General features: G+C 38.1%; 1 pseudogene; it reads right to left on the bottom strand.

Moving 5' to 3' along the window:
• Positions 1-3,970: 3,970 nt before the first annotated feature.
• On the bottom strand, positions 3,971-5,779 carry LOC136388914 (tubulin alpha chain-like 3; annotated as a pseudogene).
• Positions 5,780-20,007: the final 14,228 nt, after the last annotated feature.

The following is a 20,007-nucleotide window of genomic DNA, read 5'->3' as shown; positions in this document are numbered from 1 at the left end:
CTATTCCTAGAAATAGCTGTGACTTGGAAGGAGGTCACTGACTCTAAAGCTCTGTTTTTTGAAAGAGTACTGTCCCCCAAGATGCACAGTCAGAAGATAGGTTGCAGGAATTTTTAAGAATATTTTGTATTCTTAATGGGTGTAAAGTTTACTTATAGTAAACAAAGGAGGAAATAGAACTTCTACAAATTAGTAACACAGCCTGAAATTTGAAGCATAAAGAAATTTGGGAAAGAGGGATCTCTTAGCACTTACAAAAGGGAAGATTCAGATGGCAAATATGGGCTCAGTGTGCTCAAGAAGCAACTGAGGTGCCTTTTAACAATTCCTTCTTTTCCAGGCACCAGCCCAGGAGGAGGCTTGAGACAATATTCTGTTAGCCAAAGGATTAGAGAGGCAGTGTGAACCAAACCTCTTTCTTCACAGCACGCTTTTGGCCAGCAGGGACCAGAATTTATTCATCTTTTTATTTTCCGTCCCCCTAGGACCCCAGATCTTACTCATAATAAGCATGTGAATATACTGAATTGAACTGTCAGAGTAAAAGACTCTTGACAAAGGAGAATCATTAGGGTTGAGTGAATTGAAAAAGAGAACAAATTCAAGGGAACACAATTTGTAAGTCTGGGAGAAAGAACACATGGGGTACAGGGATGGTGACATATGAGTAACAAAAAAAGATTAAAATAAAATCCCTACCAATTATATCTGAATGATCGGCTGCTTAGGGTGCATAATTAAGTTCCTAGCAAGTTTTAATGGTACTTTCCCCCCACAGACTCTTAGAGCACTTTAGGAGATTTAAAGCACTTTAAAGTGTCACCATCAGGAGACAATATAAAGCACCACTTGATAGAGTCTCCCACTATGAAAACGTGCATGCACCATTCTTTCTTTTGAATGCTATAGAGCGGAGACTAGCTTTTCCCATTAAAATAGCAGGAAGACGTATGTAGTGAAGCACAATATAGTTTTCTGAATTGGAAACTGGCTACCACACAGGATGTGAAAGCCCTTCTCTAAAACATTCTGGATGCCAGTAGATACTGGTGAGGTGAAACCTATTAAAATAAATGGCAGGATCAAGTAATGCTGGAGTCTTTATTTAAGTCAGTGGTAGTCAACCTGGTCCCTACCACCCACTAGTGGGCGTTCCAGCTTCCATGGTGGGCGGTAGCAGAGCAACCAAAGTATAAATAAAAAGGTAGATTTAACTATAGTAAGTTGTTTTATAAAGATTTATTCTGCCAAACAGTGAAAATCCGACATAAAGTACTTGGTAAGTAATTATTATTATATGCTTTAACTTGCTGTAACTCTGCTTTATAAATTTTATAAAGTAAAGTTACTTTCCTTCTTTATAAATCACCATTACTGTAGAACCGGTGGGTGGTTAGAAAATTTTACTACTAACAGAGATACAAAAGTGGGCAGTAGGTATTAAAAGGTTGACTACCCCTGATTTAAGTCCTTATTAATTGACCTGAACACAGTAAGCATTCCAATAAAGATTTGTTGAAAGAAAAATAGGAATAACAAACTTAGAAAATACGTGCTCTGAAGTGGTTGCTGGTTTGCTTGTCATACCTCTTCTGTCACTGGACCTAGAACCAGAAAAGTTGCCCCAAATTCTCCCAGTTGACATTTCAGATTATTTTCCCTCTGTTCTTAAAAATCTTCCAACCTGATGTTCATATCATCAGATTATATTACATATTACTCTTTTCTGTTGCTTTAAGTCTTTCTATCCATGAACACAATATATACTTTTATTTATTTGTATTTTGTTCAACTTATTTCTTTAACGTCTTATAATTTTCCAAGTAGAAATCTTTTATTTCTTTGGTTATATTTATTCCTTGGTGATATTATTTTATTTAAATTAATTAATTTATTTATTATTACTTTTTTAGGCTATGTTAGATTTGGTGAAAGTGACAATCAAGTTCACCAAATCACTTCTTTTAAGAAAAAAAAGTATTTTTTTAAAACTTTCCTTCAAGTATTTAATCACAGCAAGTCAGAGATGAGAATGAGAGTCATATTTGTTCCCCTGTTACTCTATGGCAGGAGTAGTCAACCTTTTTATACCTACCGCCTACTTTTGTATCTCTGTTAGTAGTAAAATTTTCTAACCGCCCACTGGTTCCACAGTAATGGTGATTTAAAAAGTAGGGAAGTAACTTTACTTTATAAAATTTATAAAGCAGAGTTACAGAAAGTTAAAGTACATAATAATTACTTACCAAGTACTTTATGTTGGATTTTTGCTAAGTTTGGCAGAATAAATCTTTATAAAACAACTTACTATACTTAAAGCTATCTTTTTATTTATACTTTGGTTGCTCTGCAACCACCCACCATGAAGGCTGGAACTCCCACTAAAGGACGGTAGGGACCAGCTTGAATACCACTGTTCTATGGGATATCCTGGCCCATTTAGGATTAACTGTTCCAAAGGGACTTCTGGTATGACATTGTTTCTGTGTCAGCATAGATTGAACCCTTGGCAGAGTGCCTTGAAAACAGAGGCTGAAGAAGATTTAGCCAAATACTTGGAGGACTGAGCATAACTCACTGATAATTATGTGGGCTGGAAAACCATCTCTTCACAGGCATTGACAAGTATCTAAATATCATTTGCACCAAACTGTGGTCACTGGCCTCCGTCTTGACAATGGTTTGTGTTGAAAACAAACAAAACAGTACATTGTTTGAATGGTGCTCTTGAAGACCATATATCTCAGGGCAATGATTTGAGTTTATAAAAAACATCTAACAGAAAAATATTAAAGATGGAGCAGCAGTTCTGGAGTCCAGGTGGCATATACAAGAAGGTGGCAGTATTTTGCAGTTTGGTAGATCTCACAATAAGATGCACAACTTGACTCCTTCAGTCAAGGCTGTAGGGCCTACTAGACCGAAATAATGGACTATGTCAAAGCCAAGAGTACAACTGGAGGATTACGGCTAAAAAGTAAGCACCATCAGCTCCAGAGCAACACCTGTCTGAGAAAGCACCTATCTAGTTCACCTTAATCCCAAACTATTAGGCTAAACATCATGGAGTTTAAAAATCTGGCTAGTGATTTTAATGAATTTATAACTATTTTGCCTATTTCAAATTATATTTTATTTGAAAATGGGCTACAACCAAACAGTAATACTGTTTAATACTGAAAATTAATTCCATTATGTGTTTTCTTTTAACTTCAAATCCTCAAGCCACACCCCCTCCAATCCCAGGGCTTCTCACTTAGCAAGTCTGTAGTAAAATTTAAGAATCTGCATTTTTTTTCTAAACCTCTGAAATTGTTCTGATGCAGGGCTCTGCAGAGCACACTGTGAGAGCGCCTCCTCAAGGAGGGAAAGCTGAAAGAGATCACTTTCGCCTTCTGACCAACAGGACACACAGATTCAGATCTCTGAAAGTCCCAGGAATATTCTTGTTGTTTGTTTGTATAAAAAGCAAACTGAGATGTTAAGGCCTATGTTTGGAAGGAAAATAATTATACTGAAAATGTGCCTTATTTGATCAATGTATTTATACAAAATACAGACTGGAGGAAATAACATTAATAACCAGCATTGTGCTTTTTTTTCACCTCAAGTATAGAAAAGGGAAAAAATTAACTTTAGCATTTCATCGTGTCATGGCTGAAAAAGTAAAAAATATAGCCAGGTTTTCATTCTGACCGCACAAGCAAATAAACAGCAACAAACCCAGATGTGATCCAGGACAGACTACAAAGCTTCAAAGGTACACAGGTAGCAGTGCTGAATTATACTAACAGACAAGAAGAGATGTGCTCATTATTAATATTGGCTGATTTAATTTAGTGTAGAACTTATGTTTTTGCTTGATTTGATTTCTTCCTTCTTCTAATTAAGGGAACTCTACCCCCTAACTGCGTAATGTCTTCAAAAGTAAACATGGCACTTAACATTCATTCTTACCATCACATATGCATCAGAAACTTTGACCCACCTCCTCATAATTCTTCTCCAGAACTGCCAGATCTTCTCTGGTTTCTGAAAACTTTTCTTTTATGCCTTCTCTGATGTACCAATGTCGAAATGTCTTCTGAGCATGCATGAGATCAAACTTGTGGTCCAGGTGGGCTCGGGCCTCTACAACTGCCATGCTGTTGCTCAGAATGTAGACAGCCCACTGGAGATTGGCCAGTTTCTCCCCTGGCATCATTGTGGATGATGGATTGTTGAGGCCCACCTTGAAACCAGTTGGACACTAATCTATAAGCTGAACACAGTTTCTTGACCTTATGGCTGCAGTTGCTACATCCACATTCTTAGGGACCACATCCTCTCTGTAGAGTAGACAACAGGCCATGTACTTCCCCAGTCAAGGCTCAAGGCAGTAGTAATATCTGACATGGAGAAGTCCTTGTGGTAGGCATTGTCAGCAGAAGTGATGGGATCAAAGGCTGTCATGGGAGAATGTGTTCTCGAATAGGGTACTCGGTTGGTCTAGGATTTGATTAGGTCCACATTCAAAGGCCCTTCAAACCAGAGGGAAGCAATAATGGAAGATACAACCTGACCTATCAACCTATTGATGATAGTGTAAGAGGAGTTCTCAACATCTAATTTATGATGGCATATGACATTAAAGACCTTGTTGTTTACCATGAAGATACAGTAGGTATACTCTGATGCGAAATGGGTGGTGAGGATGGAGTTTTAACGTTCTGCTACAGCGGTGGAGATCCTCTATAGAGGCTGGATAGACTAAGAGTTCCAATTTAGCCCCCTGCTATATTGTACTGAGATCTGCTCCATTAAGAGAGATGTATTGCATTTGTTAGTTTATTTTGTTCATTAAATTCTACATATAAGTGAAATCATATGATACTTGTTTTTCTCTGACTGGCTTATTTTACTGAGCATAATACTCTCAGGTCCATCCATGATGCCACAAAGGTAAGATTTCTTTCATTTTTATGGCTGAGTATAAAAATAAGCAGAATAGAAACAGACTCACAGATATGGAGAAAAGGCTAACAAGCTGTCAGAGGGAGTGGGGGGTTATGGGGCTGGGTAAAAAAAGTGAAAGGGTCAGCAAAGAAAAAAGGTATAGACACATATAACAGTGTGGGAATTGCAGGAAGGGAAAGGGTTGGGGGAAGATGAAGGAAGAGAGAGGAGGGGTAGATGGTGATGAAGGGAGACTTGACTTACGGTAGTGAACGCACAATGAAACATACAGATAGTATGTTATAGAATTGTACACCTGAAACCTCTATAATTTTATTAACCAATGTCACCCCAATAAATTTAATAAAAAATGTTTTTAAAGAGAGAGATGTAGATCCTGATCCAAAGCCACTTACACTTCAGAAAAGCAAAAATCCCTGCACTTTTCTGCCAGTTTTTGTATCATCTCTAGCACAGGGTTGACGATTTCCAACCCCACAGAGAAGTGGCCTCGGCATAGTTTTTTGCAGCATCCTTTTTCCTGCCAGTGTGCTGCTCTGAGTGGAAGAGTGAGTGGTACAGCCTGTTCAAATCCCATCTATACTGTGGGCTCTAGGTCAATAAAGAGCGATCTGGGTACATGCTTCCCAACTCTTGTCTCTCTAAAGAAAGCATTGAAAGAGGCATTTATGTGCTCTATTTTAGCACTCTCCAACTGATCCTTTTTACTGTTGAGAATAAAGCCATCTGGATGGATTATGTGTTTCAGGCAATAGAGTTCCCAACAAACATACCCAATCTGAATGGTCGCTTGGCCCACATAGATGGAAAGGCACGCCCTCATGCTGAACTGAAGGTGCTCTCTGGTAATATGTCTTATTTACTTATTTTGACGCAATGTTAAATAGATTTGTTTTTATTAATTTTCTTTTCTAACTGTTTGTTAGTGGTGTACAAAAATGCAATGGATTTCTGAATATTAATTTTGCATCCTGCTATGTTATTAAATTTTTTTATTTCTAATAGTGCTTTGGTGAAATATTTAGAGGTCTCTTTATATAACATCATGTCATCTGTAAACAATGACAGTTTTACTTCTTCCTTTTCCAATTTGGAGGACTTTTATCTCTTTTCCTTATCTGATTGTTGCGGCTAAGACTTTCAATACTATGTTGAATGAAAGTGGACATCCTTGTTCTGTTCCTAATCTTAAGGAAAACCCTTTTAGCACCATACCCCATTGAGTATGATGTTAGCTGTGGGTTTGTCATAGATGGATTTTATGATGTTGAGGTAGATTACCCACAAATCAATTTACATGATCACCACATATACAAAATAAAGAACAAAAATCACATGATCATCAGTGGATGCAGAAAAATTACTTGACAAAATCCAGCATTCATTTATGATAAAAACTTTCAGTAAGAATCAAAGAAAAATAACTCTCAGTTTTGGGGGATTTTTTTTGTTTTTTTTACAGAGACAGAGAGAGAGTCAGAGAGAGGAATAGATAGGGACAGACAGACAGGAACGGAGAGAGATGAGAAGCATCAATCATTAGTTTTTTGTTTTGACACCTTAGTTGTTCATTGATTGCTTTCTCATATGTGCCTTGACTGCGGGCCTTCAGTAGATCAAATAACCTCTTGCTTGAGTCAGCGACCTTGGGTCCAAGCTGGTGAGCCTTGCTCAAACCAGATGAGCCCGTGCTCAAGCTGGCGACCTCGAGGTCCCAAACCTAGGTCCTCTGCATCTCAGTCTGAAGCTCTGGATGATTCTCTTCTTTCTTCACTTGCCTTCTGGAAACTACTTTCTCAGTTCTCCTATTCCTCTTGGTTGCTGCTTTTTTTTTAAAATTAAAAAAATTTTTTTTTACTGATAGTGCTCATTTTTTTCTCCACTGGAGCTCACTGAGGTTCAGTTCTTAGATCCCTTCTCTTTTTTATTAACACTCACTCCCAACATCACCCAGTCTTATGGCTTTAGATATTATCTGTATGTTAATAATGCTTAAATGTCCTTTCCATTGAATTCAGGATTTTATTCAACTGCTACTGGACATCCTCACTTGCATTGTTAATAGACACCTCAAATTTAATATATGGACTCTTGATATTCAGCTCCTCCAAACCTGATCTTCCTGTATATTTCCTGATTTCATTTAATTTTAATTTCTTACAATTGCTTAAGAAACTAGGAGCCACCCCCTAAGTGACTTCTCCCTTTTTCTCATGCACTTTTGATCCATCAAGCAATACTGTTAACTATTGGGTTGGGAATAAGTTCGTAGCGTTTTTACCGAAGACTTTTATTTAAACAAAAAACAATAATTATATCAATAAGTTAATCAATTATGTATTTGCCGTTGCTGTTTACAACCTCTTCCCACCTCTCGACCAATTTGTTGATGCCGTTCCGCCAAAAATCGCCTGGTCTGGTGTCGAAGAAGTTGTTGAGCCAGTTTTTAAGGACCTCTTTGTTATCGAAGGTAACGCCCTTCATATGGTTTGACAGGGAGCGGAAAAGATGGTAATCGGTCGGTGCAAGGTCCGGAGAATACGGCGGATGCTGAAGGACCTCCCATTCGAGCTCTTGGAGTGCGGCTTTGACGACTTGTGCAACATGGGGCCTGGCGTTGTCGTGAAGGAGTATGGTTTGACCATGTCGATTAGGTCTTTCAGTTGAATAGCCTCATTCACGCGGTGTAGCTGGGCAATGTAGAGCTCCTTGTTGACCATGGCATTCTTTTTGAGCATTTCCCAGTTCTTCATCGAATTCAGAAGGCCTTCCGCTGTGGCACGTGTCATCGACGTCAAAGTCGCCATTTTTGAACTTTGCAAACCATTTCCGTGCTGTAGACTCGCCTATAACACCTTCTCCATACACGTTGCAAATGTCCCGGGCTGCTTCGGCAGCTTTTTGACCTCGATGAAAAGCAAAGAAGAGCAGGTGTCAAAAATGTTGATTTTTGCCTCCTGGGTATTCCATTTCTAAGCCTCAAAACTAATAAAAAATTAAATAACTCAAAAATACAATTAACATAGTTTTGTAGAGCAGAAAGAGTTTTATCGAATGAATACTTACCCTTTGCCAAACAGCAAAACAAATCGTTGTAAAATAAAAGAAAATATAAAAACGCTACGAACTTATTCCCCAACCCAATATATCTTCAAAATATATAAATAATCTGGTTATTCCTCCCCTACCACCAGCTCTTCCCCAAGGGGTTTCTATCTGTTTCCTGGGTAAATACTTTTGGTCTTTCTGATTCAGAACTTGCCTCCCTCCTAGACCATTCTGAACACCGCAGTGAGGTCAGATTGGGTAGTATTACCCCTGTATCCTAAACTCTACAATGGTTTCTCACCATTATCCTTATAATGACCAACAAGCCCTACATAATCTGGCTTCCGTTATTATTATATTTTTTCACACTTAATTTCTCCTGCTTTTTCTGGACCTCATTCATTAGTGACACTGTCCTCCTTGGTGCTCTTCACAATCCATGCATGTTTTGAATTTTTTAAGAAGGCTTTATTTATTTTTATTTTAGAGAGGAGAGAGGATGGGGGAGGAGCAGGAAACATCTACTCTCATATGTGCCTTGACCAGGCAAGCCCAAGGTTTCAAACCAGCAACCTTAACAGTCTAGGCTGATCCTTTATCCAGTGTGCCATCACAAGTCTCAGGCATCATGCATGTTTTGAACACAAAGCTTTTACTCTTATTGTTCCTTCTGTTTGAAGTACTCCTTCCCTAATACCTACATGTCTCCTTTCATTACCTCCTTTAGGCTTTTGCTAAAATGTCAGTATCTGCCTGACCAGCCAGTGGCACAGTGGCTATAGCATCAGACTGGGACAGAGAGGACCCAGGTTCGAAACCCTGAGGGTGTCAGTTTGAGTGCCAGCTCATCTGGTTTGAGCATAGGCTCACCAGCTTGAGCCCAAAATCGCTGACTTGAGCAAGGGGTCTCTCACTCTGCTGTAGCCCCCCCGGATCAAGGCACATATGATAAAGCAATCAATGAACAATTAAGGTGCTGCAACGAAGAATTGATGCTTCTCATCTCTCTCCCTTCCTATCTGTTTGTCCCTATCTGTCCCTCTCTCTGTCTCTCTCTCTCTGTCTCTGTCACACACAAAAAAAGTCAGTTTCTTAGGGAGGCTTTTTCTGACCACTGTATTTAAAATTACACCCTTCACAGCACTGTTCATCTCTCATCCCTGGTCAATTTTTCTTTATAATATTTATAGTCATCTGACTTACTATACATTTTACCTGTTTATTTATTGACTGTACTCCCCTATAGAATGAAAGTACAATGAGGGCATGGATTTTGTTTACTGTTTTATCTTCAGTGTTATGAAGAATATAAGTAACACTGGAATACTTCAAAATCAGTAACTCTTTTGTTTATTCCCAGCTATTCTACTTACCACATATAGAAATAAGAAATATTGAGAATATTTAGAAACTCCTCTGAAATACTATTTTTCTCCACAAGGACCAAGTTGGTTAATACTGAAGATATATCAGTGACAGTCATACTCATGGAATAAAATTTGATAAAAATATATTTAAGTACTAGATTTCTTAATATGTAAATATATCTTAATATAAAATATATATATTTGAGAGAATGAATTGAGATGTTTTGCATTTTTAGTCATATGGATTCCCAACACTATTTTATTTATTTATTTATTTTTTATGTTTTTACAGAGACAGAGAGAGAGTCAGAGAGAAGGATAGATAGGGACAGACAAGAACGGAGAGAGATGAGAAGAATCAATTATTAGTTTTTTGTTGTGACACCTTAGCTGTTCATTAATTGATTTCTCATATGTGCCTTGACCATGGGCCTTCAGCAGACTGAGTAACCCCTTGCTCGAGCCAGCAACCTTGGGTCCAAGCTGGTGAGCCTCGCTCAAACCAGATGAGCACGTGCTCAAGCTGGTGACCCTGGGATCTCGAACCTGAGTCCTCCGCATCCCAGTCTGACGCTTTATTCACTGCGCCACCGCTTGGTCAGGTATTTCCCAACCCTTTTTTAATAATAAGTTTAAAAAGTCTCATTTTCTCTGAAGACTTGCTGAGTTCCCAATTACTTCTTCCTCAGCACCCCTTTCTCAGCATATTTTGTATGTACCTTATATTTAGCTCTCATCGCATTGTATTATAATTCCAAATAATGAGCTGATTTTCCCACTAGGCAGTGATGTTCCTGAAGAAGAAAATAATAGATATCTATTTTTGCATCCTCAGTTGCTGGAACTGTTTTTGTCACGTAATAGGTATTCTTAAATCTTTGTTGAATGGATTATATGATTTAGACTTGAGTGGCAGAAGATTGCCAATAATTCACTGTTATTACAGAAAGCAATCACTATAAAACATAACTTTGTAGACATATTAATGAGGAAGAAAACCAGAAAAGACATCTTAAAAATTATAACGTATTCTCCAAGTTTTGAATTTATTAAGTTAGAAAAATTTTATTGACAGAAATTAGAAAAGTGCTTCATTTTCATCATTCTTATATTTTGTATTACCCTAACTTAGACACCAGATGTCACTAGGAGACTGTGGTCCATAACACTCTTTTTGGTAAACGAAAAGGAAACAAAAGACTATATTAAAACATAGTGCAAAATGGTATTTTTTTTTGCAGAAATTTTTCTGAATTCTAAGCCTAGTAGTTTTAGTATTTTATTTTTGAACTGATTTTGACAGAGCCTAGTGTAGAAAAAAGAACACTGGACTGGGAATCAGAAATCTTGTGTTTTAGCCCCATCTTTGACATTTTTTAGTTCTTTGACTACCTGGTAAGTGTCTTTACCTTTCTGGACTCTGAAAGTTTCTCTTCTGATAATAAGCGAGACAAAAGAAGATGATCTTTATAACGTTCCAGCTCTAACTTCTGAGGATTCTATTCTCTCTTCTTGCTAACTACTTATTGTATAGGAAGGGGCTCATCTCTAGTGGTGACTGGGAAGGTCAGCTCACATGAGAATTTTGGGTACCTGTTACACACTCAGCTTTATTCTAAACACAGGCTCTCCCAGACTATGACCTACTGTGACTCTGAAAACCTTAATGATCTTTCTCACTTATAAACAATCTCCAGACGCTGGTAGACGTGTTATGTGAAAAACCTTTTTCATCAAGGAATTGCTTCATTTTTATTATAAAAACATTCACAAAATTTGTTTAAAGATGTCATGTAAATATGAAAATACTTGTAGAAGACTCAGAAACTTGTACAGTATAAATGCCTCACTGATCTTTTTCTGTGCATATTTATGCATTAGTTAGATACTTACATTGCATATAGTTTATTCCATGGTGAAGATTCTCATAGTCTCAAACCATTCCTTTGTATTTCTTTTCACCAGAGTTAAGCCACAGAGGAAATTTTTTTGAGAATAACCTGAATTAAATGAAGCATTTTTTTTTATTTAGAGAATTAAATTTAACAGGTTGACACTGATCAACCAGAGTACATGATTTAGAGAAAACATCTCCACATCATTTGGACTGTAGATTATGCTGTATACCCATCACCCAAAGTCTAATCATCTTCTGTCACCCTATATTTTGTTTCTCTTTAAGCCCCTCCCTTTCTCCCCATGCCCCTCCCTCTCTTCCCTTCCCCCTGGTAAACACTGCACTTTTATCTATGCCCATGAGTCTCTATTTTGTGTCCCACCTATGTATAGAATCATATATAGTTCTTAGCTTTTTCTGATTTACTTATTTCACTCAGTATAATGTTATCAAGGTCCATCCATGTTGTCATAAATGATACTATGTCATCATTTCTTATGGCTGAGTAGTATTCCATAGTATATATGTACCACATCGTCTTTATCCAATCCTCTATTAAAGGGCATTTTGGCTGTTTCCATGTCTTGGCCACTGTGTACAATGCTGCAATGAACATGGGGGTGCATGTGTCTTTACATACTCATATTTTCAAGTTTTGGGGGTATATACTCAGTAGAGGGATTGCTGGGTCATATGGTAGTTCTTAATTTTTTGAGGAACCACCATACTTTCTTTCATAATGGTTGTACTACTTTACATTCCCACCAACTGTGGATGAGGGTCCCTTTTTCTCCACAACCTCTCCAACATTTGCTATTACCTGTCTTGTTGATAATAGCTAATCTAACAGATGTGAGGTGGTATCTCATTGTAGTTTTGATTTGCATTTCTCTAATAGCTAGTGAAGATGAGAATTTTTTCATATATCTGTTGGCCATTAAATGGAGTCTTTAACAGTGAGAGCCACTATTTTATAAATTATACAGACCAAGATCACAAATGTTTTTTTAGGGTTTGTTTGTTTGTTTGTTTGTTTACAGAGAGAGAGAGTCAGAGAGAGGGATAGATAGGGACAGACAGGAACAGAGAGAGATGAGAAGCATCGATCATCAGTTATTTGTTGTGACACCTTAGTTGTTCATTGATTGCTTTCTCATATGTGCCTTGACCGTGGACCTTCAGCAGACCGAGTAACCCCTTGCTCAAGCCAATGACCTTGGGTCCTAGCTGGTGAGCTTTGCTCAAACCAGATGAGCCCACGCTCAAGCTGGCGACCTGGGGTTCTCAAACCTGGGTCCTCCGCATCCCAGTGTGATACTCTATCCACTGTGCCACCGCCTGGTCAGGCCACAAATGTTTTTTAAAGAATTCATTTATTTCTGTAACATATATTGAGTATTTAGTAAGTGCTCCACACTTGATGTTCTGGGATTTAGATAAGAAATAACATACAATGTGACATGGACACATCATAAACAGGTATTGACACAGCCAAGTGATGACTGTCGTGGTGGAGTTACGTGCAGTGTGCAGTGTGCAATGGGAAGGAAGCAAAGGGAAGGCAGCCTACCCTGCAGGGGAGAATCAGAGAAGGCTTCACAAAGGATTTTTAAAGACTCACCCTGACTTTAAAATCAGGTTTGGATGTGAGGCTTGGCGACTATTCCAGAGGGGGCAGCAGAGGCAAAGAAACAGAGGTACAAGACTGCAACTTAAACTGGAGAATTGCATGCCCATGGTCTGTGTTTACTGGTTAGTGAGATACGTTATGTATTTTGGTACTATTCAAAGGTCAGTTCAGGTGTTTCTTAGGAAAGTGTTCTTCGTGATCCTTGTTAATTTACATAAAATCTACATTATATATAATCTGTGACACATTGCTTCATCTTATCTGTTAGTTGTTTACTTAGGGCCTTGCCTCACATTGAGCTCCCCCAGGTCATGTTTTTATGTAGCAGTCACATTAAATTATTATTATATGGATGATGGAAGGAAGGAAAGAAAAAAGGAATGGAGAGAGGAAGAAAGGCAGGTCGGAAAAAAAAAGCAAGGAGGGACAGAATGAATGTTATATTAGAGAGATGGAATTGGTATTTTTCAAGAGTATGATGGATGGATTCTAGCCCTGGCCAGATACCTCAGTTGGTTAGAGCATTGTCCCAAAGTGCCGAGGTTGCTGGTATGATCCTTGGCCAGGGTGCATACAGGAACAGATTGATGTTTTCTCTCTCTTGCTCTCTCTCTCTCCCCTCCCTTCCTTCATCCCTCCCTCTCTCTCTCACTAAAATCAGTAAATAAAATTTTTTTTAAAAAGAATTTGATGGATTCTGAAAAATATATAAAAATCATCAGTGATCTAGCTGAGCAATCTGAATGACATGAAGATTTTAGAATATTTGACATTGTCTAGGACTCTCTTGAGCACATGAAACAAAATGAAGCCCTAGGGTAGAAATACATATAAACATATGCATGCTTGTTGATTGTGTTTTGTGAGGAAAAACAGCCTGAAAGCTCTGCTCCAAAATATTGGGCATAGAATTTAAACTCAGCATGTACGGATTATATAAAATAATACCACATTCTAATATTGGATACCAAAAGAGACCTGTAGAAAGGCAATAGTGCAGGTTCTTTTATTGCATTTGCCTTAATATTTTTTCAAGGAAAACTTAAAAGAAAAGCTTTTGCACTGGTAACTCCCAGAGATATATCAGCTGTCTAGGGCAGAGGTTAGGAAAGGCTGAAGTCAGGCAGACATGGGTATGGGTCCTGGCTCCACCACTTAGCTATGTCACCTTGAGCAAGGTGTTTCTACTTCTCCTCCAAGCTTCAGTTTCCTTGCCTGTCAAATGTAGATAATAAAAGTTTCTATTCTCAGAGGTTTGGGGTGGAATAAACAAAATGGAGTATCTAAAGAGCTCAGTATGTGTTTGACTATAACAAGTGCATGGCAAACAATAGCCATAATTATTATTGACAAGACTGGAGCAATGATTAAAAAAAAGAAGAAGAAGACCAAAAGACTGGACTGTAGGTTGGTGAATATGAAGTCTAGTTCTAGCATTATTATCTACTTGCTGTGTCACCTCAGTCACATATATCCTTTTTCTCATTTACACAATGGAGACTTCTACCTACTGTAACTACTTGTCAGTATCACATGGGAAAATGTATGCAAAACACTATACAACCTAAGGAACCATTTTTATTACAGTAACTGCTTTGAGAAAGGCAGAGTTTCAGGCCCTCAAAATTGTACATCTGTGCCCTGTTCTGCCTGATGTCCTAGGACTGTTCTACTTGCAGAATTTTAGCATTCTGGTTGCTGAAAACAGTATTGCATCAAAGTACAATGCCCATTTAACTGGTTTATGAATTTACACTTGCCAAAATTGAGAGTTGAATTGAAAGATTGAAAGCTAAGCAGTCTTGTGTGATATCTTATGGTACTTTACATTTTGAAAAATAATCATAATATGTGATCTGAAGTTTGGTTGTCATGGTTATCATAAACTCAAGTCACTTTTTTTTTAAGTACGGGCCTATGGCAAAACTTTATTTTTGTGCTCATGTTTGTGTCCATCACAGGTTAGTTGTGGGTAAATGATGGCTCAGCTTCAGCAGAAAAAAAACAACTCTGAAGGAACACCTCTGGACTAGTTCATACCAGTATTATGGAAGAATTAAAATAATACTTGTGAAACCATACGATGGCTCCTAAGGCTTTTCATGAGAAATGGAACACATGACTTTCACTCATGTTTTTTTTTACAAAGCAAGTCATACGGGCAGCCATGACATCAATGGGGAAGGAAATATAATCTTTCTGCAGGAAGAACCTTTAGAATAGATGAAAATTACTGATGTGCAGGGTCATGGAAGGGCTTCTAAGATTTAGTGTTGCTATTTCTTAAATCTTAATGGTATTTATGTAGGTTTTTGTTCTGAAGGCTGGGCAGCCTAAGATCAGGTGACAGCAGACTAGGTGTCTATTTCATAGATGGCATCTTCTCACAGCTGTTTCCTAACAAGGTGGAAGGAACCCTCAAGTCACACTATGGAGTGTTATTTATTTGCAGGCTGTGTAGTCAATAATTCTATCCACAACTCTTAAAGAGTTGTATAATTTCAAGATACTACTCTTTCATCTTTTTTTTTTTTTTTTTTTCATTTTTTCTGAAGCTGGATACAGGGAGAGACAGTCAGACAGACTCCCGCATGCGCCCGACCGGGATCCACCCGGCACACCCACCAGGGGCAATGCTCTGCCCACCAGGGGGCGATGCTCTGCCCATCCTGGGCGTCGCCATGTTGCGACCAGAGCCACTCTAGCGCCTGGGGCAGAGGCCACAGAGCCATCCCCAGCGCCCGGGCCATCTTTGCTCCAATGGAGCCTTTGGCTGCGGGAGGGGAAGAGAGAGACAGAGAGGAAAGCGCGGTGGAGGGGTGGAGAAGCAAATGGGCGCTTCTCCTGTGTGCCCTGGCTGGAATCGAACCCGGGTCCTCCGCACGCTAGGCCGACGCTCTACCGCTGAGCCAACCGGCCAGGGCCTCTTTCATCTTTTTAACTGCAATTAAGCAAGATGCACAAGCAAAGTTTTCTTTTTTAATTGCCAAATCCAACTTTCTTCCAAATCGTTTTTTCAAATGATACTTTAAGGCTTCAGGAAAACATGGAGACTACCAAACCAATATTCACTCTTTAGAGCTGAGGAAACTGAATTCCAGTGAATTTTAGAGATTTACACAAGTTTTTATGGTGTTCGTGGAAGACTGTTAATTCTTATGTGTATGTCTTTTCTCATTGTACTTTTCATATTATCCTTGAAAAGTAGTCATTTTTTAAAATGTGGTTTATTTAATAACATTTGTATAAAATATGAAGTTAATTAATGTAGTAAATATCACTTGTTTATATTGTTACATTTTATTTTATTTTATCTATAATAATTTATCAAATCATTATAAATGTAAATACATTACAAAGTGATTTTATAATTAATTAATTTGATGTATCTTATCCATAATCATTTGGAAAACACAGGATAGATATAACTCCATATTACTCATATGTCCCAAATGGTTAATATGAAGTTCAGAGAGTTTGTGGCCTTGCTCAATGTCACAAAGCTAGTAAAAGGAGGTGCCAATATTTTAACACAGGTCTTCTAACTTCGGGCTTAATTCAACATACAAAAAGTGATTTAAATCAAGATACTGGTTGCCTAGAAAAAACAAACTTGAAGAATTAAGTTAATCAGTTTGAAAGCATTTCTCTGCTTGAAAGCAAAGGTGATATTTATTCTCTTCAAAGTATTGGTTACACAGTGAAACTAGACATTTTCTGTGTCTCCTGAATTGAAATTTCATTATTGAATTTGAAGTATTGTTAATTCTTAGGACATTAGATATGTTCATGTTTATGTGTAATTTTATAAACTTAGTTCAGAGTTAGAAGTAATATAATTATTTTTCTTTTTTTATTTTTATTAATTTTAATTTATTGTGTTTACATGGATTCAAGTGTCCCACTGAATATAACAACCTCACCCCCCACCCCTGTTCCCTTTTTATACCTCCTTTGTCTCTCTCTCCCTAACTCCCTCTCCCCTTCCCTCTAGGATTCGATGTCTTGTTATCTGTATCTATGTGTTATGTATATGTAATTTCACTAACACCTTCACCTTTTCTGATCCCATCCTCTCATCCCCCTTCCCTCTGACAGCTGTTCCTCTGCTCCCTGTGACCCTGCCTCTGCCTCTATTCTGTTCCGCAGTTCACTGTGTTCATTAGTTTCTACATATAAGTAAGATCATATGATATTTGTCTTTCTCTGCCTGGCTTATTTCACTTAGCATAATCATCTCCAGGTCCATCCATGCTGTCACAAAAGGTAAGATTATCTTCTTTTTCATGACTGTATAGTATTCCATTGTGTATATGCACCACAGCTTTTTGATTCACTCATCCACTGAAGGACACTTGAGCTATGTCCAGATCTTGGCTATTATAAACAATGCTGCCGTAAACATGGGGGTGCATATCTTCTTTTGAATCAGTGATTTGGTATTCTTAGGATATATTCCTAAAAGTGGGATAGCTGGGTCAAAAGGCAGTTTCATTTTTAATTTTTTGAGGAAACTCCATACAGTTCTCCACAGTGGCTGCACAGGTCTGCATTCCCACCAGCAGTGCAGGAGGGTTCCCTTTTCTCCACATCCTCGCCAGCATTTATTATGTGTTAATTTGTTAAAGAGCGCCATTCTGACAGGTGTGAGGTGGTATCACATTGTGTTTCTAATTTGCATTTCTGAGGATTAGTGACGTTGAAAATTTTTTCATATGCCTATTGACCATCTGTATGTCCTCTTTGGAGAAGTGTCTATTGAGTTCCTTTGGCCATTTTTTAGTTGGATTGTTTACCTTCCTGGTGTTGAGTTTTAGAAGTTCTTTATAAATTTTGGTTATTAACCACTTATCAGATGTATTGGTGAATATGTTCTCCCATTGTGTGGGGTGTCTTTTTATTTTGTTCATGGTGTCTTTTACTGTGCAAAAGATTTTTGGTATGATATAGTCCCATTTGTTCATCCTGTCCTTTATTTCACTTGCCTGTGGAGATAAACTGGCAAAAATATTGCTATTAGAGATATTAGAGAGTGTACTGCCTATGTTTTCTTCCAAGATGTTTATGGTTTCATGACTTACATTCAAGTCTTTTATTCATTTTGAGTTTATTTTTGTGAATGGTGTAAGTTGGTGGTCTGGTTTCATTTTTTTGCATGTACCTGTCCAATTTTCCCAACACCATTTATTAAAGAGACTGTCTTTACTCTATTTATGTTCTTACTTCCTTTGTCAAATATCAATTGACCATAAAGGCATATTGCTGTGGCTAGGGCTTCCAGAACTATGTTGAGTAAAAGTGGTAAAAGGGGGCACCCCTGCCTTGTTCCTGATCTTAAGGGGATTGCTTTTAATTTTTGCCCATTGGGTATGATGTTGGGTGTGGGTTTGTCATAGATGGCCTTTATTATGTTGAAGTATGTTTCCTGTATTCCCACTTTGCTAAGAGTTTTGATCATAAATGGGTGCTGAATTTTATCAAATCCTTTTTCTGGCCCTGGCAGGTTGGCTCAGTGGTAGAGCGTCGGCCTGGTGTGCAGAAGTCCCAGGTTTGATTCTCGGCCAGGGCACACAGGAGAAGCGCCCATCTGCTTCTCCACCCCTCCCCCTCTTCTTCCTCTCTGTCTCTCTCTTCCCCTCCCATAGCCAAGGTTCCACTGGAGCAAAGATGGCCCGGGCGCTGGGGATGGCTCCTTGGCCTCTGCCCCCGGCGCTAGAGTGGCTCTGGACGCAACAGAGCGTCGCCCAGGAGGGGCAGTGCATCGCCCCCTGGTGGGCAGAGCGTCGCCCCCTGGTGGGCATGCTGGGTGGATCCCAGTCGGGCGCATGCGGGAGTCTGTCTGACTGTCTATCCTGGTTTCCAGCTTCAGAAAAATACAAAAAAAAAAAAAATCCTTTTTCTGCATCTAATGATATTATCGTGTGATTTTTCTTCTTCCTTTTATGTGATGAATCACATTTATTGATTTGCAAATATTGTACCAGCCTTGCCTCTCCAAAATAAATCTCACTGGATCATGATGTATAATTTTTTTCATGTATGCTAGATCCGGTTTAGCATCTATGTTCATCAAGGATATTGGCCTATAGTTTGTTTTTTTTTCTTTGTAGTGTCTTTACCTGATTTTGGAATGATGATTATGCTTGTCTCATAAATGGAGTTCGGAAGTCTTTCCTCCTCTTTAATTTTTTGAAATAGCTTGAGAATTATAGGTGTTAGTTCTTGTTTGAATATTTGGTAAAATTCACCTGTGAAGCCATCTGGTCCAAGACTTTTGTTTGCTGAGAGTTTTTTGATAACTGTATGACTTTTATTTATGTACTTAGTCTGTTTAGGTTTTCTGATTCTTCTGGATTGTGTTTTGGAACACTATCATATATGTTTCTAGGAATTTATCCATTTCGCCTAGGTTGTCCAATATTTTGACATATGGACATATCTTCATAGTATTTTCTTACAATTCTTTGTATTTCTGTGGTGTCAGTTACTTCTCCACTTTTATTTTTAATTTTATTTGAGTCCTCTCTCTTTTTTTCTTGATGAGTCTAGTTAAAGGTTCATCAATCTTGTTTACTTTTTCAAAGAACCAGTGCTTGGTTTCATTGATCTTCTGTATTGTCTTTTTAGCCTCTATGTCATTTATTTCCACTCTGATCTTTGTTATTTCCTTCCACTTCCTTTCGGATTTATTTGTTGTTCCTTTTCTATTCTTTTAGATGCAGGGTTAAGTTGTTTATTTGAGTTTTTTCTTGCTTCTTATGGTATGCCTGTAATGCTATGAACTTCCCTGTCAGGACTGCTTTTACTGTATCCCATAAATTTTGAGTTGTACATTCATTTTCATTTGTTTCAAGGAAATTTTTTATTTCTTTCTTGATCTGATTGTTAACCCATTCCTTATTTAATAACATGCTATTTAGCCTCCAAGTATTTGAATGTTTTTCAGTTTTTCTATTGTACTTGATTTTTAGTTTCATGCCATTGTGATGAGAAGATGCTTGATATGATTTCAATCTTCTTAAATTTGTTGAGACTTGTTTCGTGTTCTAACATGAGGTCTATCCTAGAGAATGTACCACGAGCACTTGAAAAGAATGTATAATCTGCTG

Source organism: Saccopteryx leptura, chromosome 1 (genome assembly GCF_036850995.1).
Source record: "Saccopteryx leptura isolate mSacLep1 chromosome 1, mSacLep1_pri_phased_curated, whole genome shotgun sequence".
Taxonomy (NCBI): Eukaryota; Metazoa; Chordata; class Mammalia; order Chiroptera; family Emballonuridae; genus Saccopteryx; species Saccopteryx leptura.
The sequence above is the reverse complement of the archived record's forward strand: the minus strand, read 5'-3'. Positions and strand labels throughout refer to the sequence as shown.